Source organism: Rhagoletis pomonella, unplaced genomic scaffold (assembly GCF_013731165.1).
Source record: "Rhagoletis pomonella isolate Grant_MI unplaced genomic scaffold, Rhpom_1.0 Rhpom_scaffold_00011, whole genome shotgun sequence".
NCBI classification, from domain to species: domain Eukaryota; kingdom Metazoa; phylum Arthropoda; class Insecta; order Diptera; family Tephritidae; genus Rhagoletis; species Rhagoletis pomonella.
In genome coordinates, this window is record NW_023458565.1 from 21,134,782 (window position 1) to 21,142,300 (window position 7,519).

The 7,519-nt window shown below is 31.4% G+C and overlaps 1 protein-coding gene and 1 long non-coding RNA gene across 2 annotated transcripts in view; both read left to right on the plus strand.

Annotated features, from left to right (window-relative positions):
- The window catches only part of LOC118746814, an 8,650-nt gene extending 1,210 nt beyond the window's left edge, over nucleotides 1-7,440 (plus strand). Inside the window, exon 3 of the long non-coding RNA XR_004993895.1 lies at nucleotides 7,265-7,440. This is a non-coding gene — a long non-coding RNA (uncharacterized LOC118746814). The remainder of the gene's footprint in view (nucleotides 1-7,264) is intronic.
- Nucleotides 1-7,519, plus strand: part of LOC118746813 (arginine kinase) — a gene marked incomplete at its 5' end in the record, with an annotated part of 50,448 nt that overhangs the window by 38,292 nt on the left and 4,637 nt on the right.

Sequence of the window (7,519 nt, forward strand, 5' to 3'; positions counted from 1 at the left end):
TACTTTCACAGTTATGTTTGTATGTATGTATGCAAAATATGCACGCGTACCAAACCAACAAGCCGCTGCAGTGCCAAATATAAAGAATAAAATAAATGTATATAAAATAATATTAGTTATTAAATACGCCGCCTATAAACCATACAGCTTTAAACGTTGCTACCTATTTTTCTGAATATTCCAATATTTTTTTAAATATAGTAATTGACGTCAATTCGTTAGGCTATATCAAAAACTAAGTAATTGGTCGTTGCCAAGTTCCATTTGAACAGCATTATTATTTTGTGTAAATTTTTTTCTTCTAAATCACAATCAGAAAAATCAAAAGGAGTAAAAGATCACGTAGCACCGAAAGCCTGGCCTATCGCTTCGAAAGATAAAAAAAGCGATACATTTGGTCGCCATTAGCCCCTTCTTGTATTCTTCCTTTCCCTAGAAGAGAAACCGATTCGTGGTTCTGTTGAAGGTCCCAAAACTAATAGTAGATGGTAGCTGAATTCAGTTCAGCCAGAGACATGTAGACGGGCGCTCTCCAATGCGGAGTACTATTTAGTTACACTCTTTATTTCTTCACGTCAACTACGCCCTATCAAGCAGAGACCTCTAATAACCTCAATTGCATGGCGAATCAATCGGAAGAGTGAGCTACATCTTTTCCTATCTAATTTAGACCAGAAGTGTCGTACTATCCCACACGTTTGCTCTCCGTAGACTCATCTTTTATTGGCCTGTTCTTTAAAGTTATTTTCTCCTGCACTGATCTCACACAACAAGGTTCTCTTCCTTGCCAAATCAACAATGTTTATTTGGAGAACCTTCAGTGTAAATGGCCGAAGAATCAAGATAACGATTCAAGCATAGGTTACTTTTCCAATCGCTTCTATGTAGAGGACATTCATTTGTGGAAATAATTTCGCAGACCAAAGCGCGATACCGTTTAAGTTTTAAAAAGGTTTCATCTTTGATAAGTAAAACGTTTCTCTACTTTCTACAATTTCTACGTATATATACATACATATGTACATTCACGCACGCTTGTCGTTTTAATGAACCACAAAAATTATCGTCAAATTATTTAATCTTAACGATTTCGGGGAATTGATAACTAACTTGGCTAGTAAAAAACGTGATGTAGAATTGAAAAAAAAAAATATTTAGGTGTAGCTGTGGGAAATTAATAAATTTTTTTCTCTGGAATTTAAAGCTAAAGAAGTGCTCTGTAACACTTTCAAAATGGCGTCTGAGGTGTTTAATGTTTCTACAAACTTTGTCGCACTTGCTGCATAATCTGAGTCACTTTCTACTAAATGTGCCCATATTTATATAGAAAGTGTATGAAATGAGAAAAAAAAATCCCATACAAATCCGTATTCAGGCATTTGACTCTGCTTGTTGCTCCGGGGGTACTCGTAACTAAACGAGTCCCATATGCATCATCTATTGTATAAATTTTCCGACAAACAAGAAGTTGAGCGTTAATTAAGCTCAAGTATGAGTGAGTGATACAAATTAATATATATACTTACATACATACATAGATACACATGTACCCACTTAATAATTTCCATGCCTTATCTATTTATCAGCAGTTAATTTCTATTAGCGTTGATAACAGGCATATCTAACAAGTTGCATTAAATCACATTGCTTTAAACGCTTGTTGAAGTCATTCCGCCAAATTAGCAAAGTCAATATAAATATCTATATAAATGTTTATTCAAATAACCCAAAAGCATGAACAGCTGCGAAAAGATTTGGCAAACTGCTTATCACCCAAGTGATATCTGAAATATGGAAAATATGTGGTTTTATAACCAGACTTTAACCCGAGAAACCGGCCTAGAGGAATCATATCTTTCGATATCTCTTTTCCTTAGAACTAAATACAGTTGAGGAAAACTGGTTACTCATATTATTTGCGCATCATCTGGCCTAGTCATAGTAGTCGGCACGATAGTTCGAAGGATTTTGTTTCTTCAGGCACGAAAGGCTTAAAAAAAGCTCCCTTGCCAACTTTCATGGTGAAAAGCTCTTTTGACAAAAAGCACATGAGCATGCTCCAAATGGGGACAGCAGTTGCAATGGCCTAGTGATTAAAGTACTGGCGTGCTATTTGAGAAATCTGAGGTTCAAATCCCCGGGCAGCGAAATATAAGATGCTTAGTAACAAATAGTCAGTACTAATTTGTACTGTAGCCTGCAAATTTTTACTGAAAAAGTGTATAATAACCCAAACTGCCTTCGAAAAATCAAAGACAGTGACGGAAGGCAATGGGTGAAAAGGGTGAATGTATTTGTCTTCGCAAAATTGTCCTATGTAAAACCCAAGTAAGCTCAAACAAAAGTAAAATGAGTGACAATCAAAATATTAATGATGTACTGGACTGTGTAAGTGCATATGTGTAAAGCAAAGAGTTTAAAACCGAATTTATAAATTGTAAAATGTTTACAGCAGGAATGTCAAAACAGTGACACAACTGTTCACTTGAAAGTTTTTACTAGTTTTGTGTTCAATAACTTTTTCTGCTAGTTTTCTTTTCTTCTCACTTTTACGCTCTATTGTGCTTTTACACTATCGCTGCAATTTTTACTGGGGAAGTTACTATACGCATCTATTATTTCTTTTTTAACCGACTTCAAAAAAAAGAAAAGGTTGTTAAGTTATTTTTATTAAAATTTTCTTGTAATTTTTATGTAATTTAATTTTAGAAACATTTTATGTTTTATTTTCTTAGTTTTATCTTAATCTTAGTTTGTAGAATTTATTTTTTTTAAAGAAACATATTTTTTTAGTTCCATATAATTTTTAAGAACTTAGTTTTTTCTTTTGTCAATTTATTTATTAATTTTTTTTTTAATTTATTTATTTTTCTCTTTTAAGTTTTAGATTTTTTTGGTTTTAAGAGATATTTTTTAACTATATTTAAATTTGCCAACTTGTTTTACATTTTAAATTTAATTTAATTTTTTAATTTAATATTTTCTTTTTCTAATTTTATTTTTCTTTGGTTTGTAAATTTTATTGTTTCAAAAAGAAAAAAATTATAATTTAATTTTTAAAACTTATTACTTTTTCCTTTATTAGTTTAATTTTTCATATTTTTTAATTCAATATTATTAAAATTTTTTAGGTTTTGTTATTTTAAAAAGCAAAATATAGGTTTTTGTGTTCAATTAAATTTTTAGAAACCTTTTTCCTTTAAGACAAATAAAATAACCCTAAGATCTCATTAGCAGATCTTTCAATTAGTCTTTCGAAAGCTACAGAAGGTGTTTAAAATAGTTTCCAGTATTAAAAATTGTATTGAATAACTGTGGTTGAAAGCTGCCAGAATTTAGCTGCTAATGTCAAAAATATGCATATAAGCCTTAATGACCAGGTTCAACAGTACATACGCCATCCGCAGAACCAAACGTAGTTACTACCTTCAGACCTTAAACGACCTTTTTCAGAGATGAAAATTTCTTCGTTAAAAAATGAATTAGCACATATGTATAAGGAATGCCCTAATGTTCCTTTTTTAGCAAGTAGGCATCCAAATACTATGTTAACAACTGCTTTTTAAGTGTGTCTTTAAATATGTAGATATAGATGTTGTTTGTATATATGTATATTTGTTAGTGAAGAAATATAAATACAAATTAAATTTCTTAATACCTTTACAATTGTTTTAATACATATGTAAATGTTTAGTAATTGAATCTCTTTTAATGGCATCTAATTAGATAATAAAATTTCCGGTGTACTTTGTTTATTGAAAAATCAAATCGGGCAATTCGATAGCCAGCCATGAAATACGAAATGTATGTACATATGTATGTATGGAAAAATCCGGATACACGCGTCTACACTACGTCGCCACTTCGGCAAACCATAATAAACAAATGGAGAGGGCGAATGAAAAACAAATGGAGAGGGCGAATGAACAACAAACGCACAGTGTTCGGATTTCACTTCGAACGGAGTAGAACAATTTTGAAATCTGCTCCTCTAATCCTTTTTTAAATTAATCCACGGGTTACAGTAAAAAAAATCAAGTTAAATAAAATCTTAGTGATAAAAATAGAAACTCACTTGTGATGAAAAAATGCTTTGTTCGTTTCTTAAAGTGTTACACCCTAGTAAGGAAAAAAGGGTACATTCTCTGCCCTTTGAAGCTTTGTTAGGGGAGATGAATGCCCTGCAAATCAGATGAGTTGCTTAAAAGGACAATATTATGAAATTCATGAGTTAAATAAGCCTAAGTGGGGAAAAAACAACACTTACAAGATTGAGTGTAACATCAAACATATTTTGCACTATGGAAGGGCTGAATTTTTTGGAAAATCGAAAACCCTACTAATAAAATGACGGAGTATAATCTAACTATAGATAAGGGCAATTTTGGCAACTGTCTTTCAATTCTGGCGACTAGCTTGAAAACTGTTTTCTGTCTTTCTAAAGACAAATTGTTTGACTTTTAGCAATAAGTTTTCTAAAAATTAAATAAATAAAAATAATTGTTTTAACAATAAACGCTACAACTTAAAAGAAGGAATATAAATAAAATAGGTCTCAAAATTAAATTAAATAAAACACATTCATTTTTCTTTTTACACAATAAAGACTATAAATTTGAAGAAAATTTAATCTATATAAATTTAATTAAAAGAAAAATCAATAAAATAAGTTTCTAAAAATTAGATTAATTTACTAACAATTTAAATTTAATTAAAATCACAAAAAGAAATACACTTAAAAAATACACCTCCTAAAAATTTAACTGCATAAAATAATTTTATTTTAGAACAAAACCTATAAATTTATATTAAAATTATTTCAAAAAAAAATTAACAATTAAGTCTAAAAAAACCAAAAGAAAATTAGATTTAAAAAGAAAAAAATAGAATTAAAATAAGAAAAATATATAAAATAAGTTTCTAAAAATCAAATGAAATTAAAAAAGCCCAAACATTAAAAAGAAAAGTTATTTAAAAACAACAAAATTAAATTAAAAAAATTAAAAAAAAATTCCGCTGCCCAAGGGTTCGAACCTCAGTTCTCTCGAATGGCACGCCAGAATAAATAAAATCTTTCAAACTTTTTTGCCTACTGTCTTTCAATTGTCTTACAAAAGACTTGCAACTATCTTAACCAGAATTGCCGTATAAGTTTGTTAGAAATTAAATGTAGAAAAAGATATACATATATAAAATAAAAGAATGGTTCCAGAGCCGAAGCTCCTAAAAAAAAAGATTTGATAGTAAGTTCTACTTTACCTAAATAAGTAACATTCCTTCACGTTTTTATTTTTGCATGAATCAAAAAAAATTTAAGCGATTTCCCATTTAGCACAACTCAGTTAAAGTTTCAAGAGCGGCTGCTCACACCCATAGTGGCATTTTCTAATTACTTGTTCATGCGAAATTTTCAAATTTTTGACTCGCACAGTAGCGAAAACATAATTGCCAGTCTACTACGGAAATTTTGTTTCTACTCCGATTTTGGAGTCATTTACTACGGAATCTAGTTTTGGGAGACCGAACACTGCAAACAAGTGAGCGGCAAAACCGAGTATTTTAGCCTTTAATAGCGCAAGCGCCTAACAATAGAAAGCTTTATGGAGCTATTTTGTGCCAATAAATGTCTAAATAAGATTGAATGGTGGTTCCTTTCTCTGCAGTATTCATTCATTCATTATTGCATTCATATTAGTTTTTTTTTTTATATTTCAATTGCAACAGCTTGATTTTTTATTGCATTCAATGCAAACCTCTGAGGAAAACGCGAACGCCTATTGTTTTTGGGCAGCCGCGTGTTGTCGCGTCGTCCTTCAACCCCGGTAATCAAATTACAAATTGTGCAAAGACTCACTCTCTCCATCTCCCAAACACACCGCGCGCTCTCTACATTCAGCGCTTACCCTATAATGTACATACATACATACATATGTACATAGCTTACATGCGTGCGTGCGGGCTGCTGCCTGTCGTCAGCCTGCCTTTATTGGTGGGCAGCAGGCGTGCCGCCGCAACCACAGGTTTTCTGCGCCGCAGCCGTACCGGAGGATACGTAGCGCACGTATTTTGTTTGAGAAAAAATCCACCTCTGGCTAGCTGATTCCTGGATCTCAAATTTAGTTCCTTTAAAATTTCCGATTGCGTTCGTTTGTTCGTTCGGCAAAACACATTCTACTCTACGCTACTTCAGCGTTCGCTTTTGCAAAGCGACCAAATCAAATTACCTACCAAATTCATAGAGCCAGCTGAAGTATACTTTTGGGCGCGGCGGCCGCAAATGAACGAATTTTTTTTTTTAGATAAAAGTGTCTAACGAAGGCCTAAATTTGTAGTGCATTTGGTACAAAACACACAAATTTTTTGTCTTAATAGATTGCAAAGAAAAGAATGCAAAATATTTAAAAAGGTTTTCAATAGAACAAATACAAAAAAGTAGCAGTAGAAGTAGAAGTAGTGTGTGAAAAAAAAAATCTTGTGATTCTTCAACTTCAAATTCCACTGAATACGGCGGACATGTTGCAACGCTGTAGAGAAAATCTATAACACTCAAAACGCACAAATTGATTTATCAAAAGGATACAAACAAAAAAAAAAACAAAAACGAATTGTGAAACATATTTCGAAAATTTTAGAAACTTTACAAAAAAAAAATTAAAAGTATAAAGGAAACAAATGTAGATATAAGTGAAAAATCTGTACGTATTAAGTCAGACGTCCTTTTGTCGTAAAGCAACGAAATCAAAGAAACATCAAAATAAATTTTTAACACACAATTTTCTAAGCATTAAAACTCAACCCACCAGCGTCAACTCAAAACCAACTCATAGGCAACCACGGGATAGGCAGAAGAAAAGCACCAGCGGATTATTGTAGAAAATCAGTGCTATAGCTATTACAGGCATACGTACATACATACTCGTACATCAATCAGCAACGATAAATAGCGAAAAATTCACAAAAATTCTGTACATTTCAAAAACGGGTTACGCCTCTTTTCGCTGTTTAACTCTTAAAAAGCACGTCGACGGCATGCAAATTTAAGCAATAGTTGAAGAAAAGGAAAAAAGTAAACGAAATCCGCAAAAAAAATTTTATGTACAAAATATACATACATACATAGCATAAACGAAGCTATTAGAACTTTAAAAAGTTAAAAAAAAACTAAAAATTAATTTAACATACTTGCTTCTGCTGCATACATACATACATACATACATACATACATAAACGTAATTAAGTACGATAATCAAACGCCGCTTTGCAGTAAAATTAAGTTGGAATCATATAAAGTAAACGAAAATTGTGTGATTTAACTTTTAAGCTAAAAGGCCAAAGAAGTATTGAGACAAATCACATACGCGCAATACGTTGTTGGCTATATACATACATGCATACATATTGAATACTAAGGCATAACAAAAAAAAATTATATACATAAATCCAGTTAAACATTAAAAAGTTTACGGTTTTATAAAGTAGTCGAAAAAAAAATCAAATAAATTTGGTATAAATATAATAT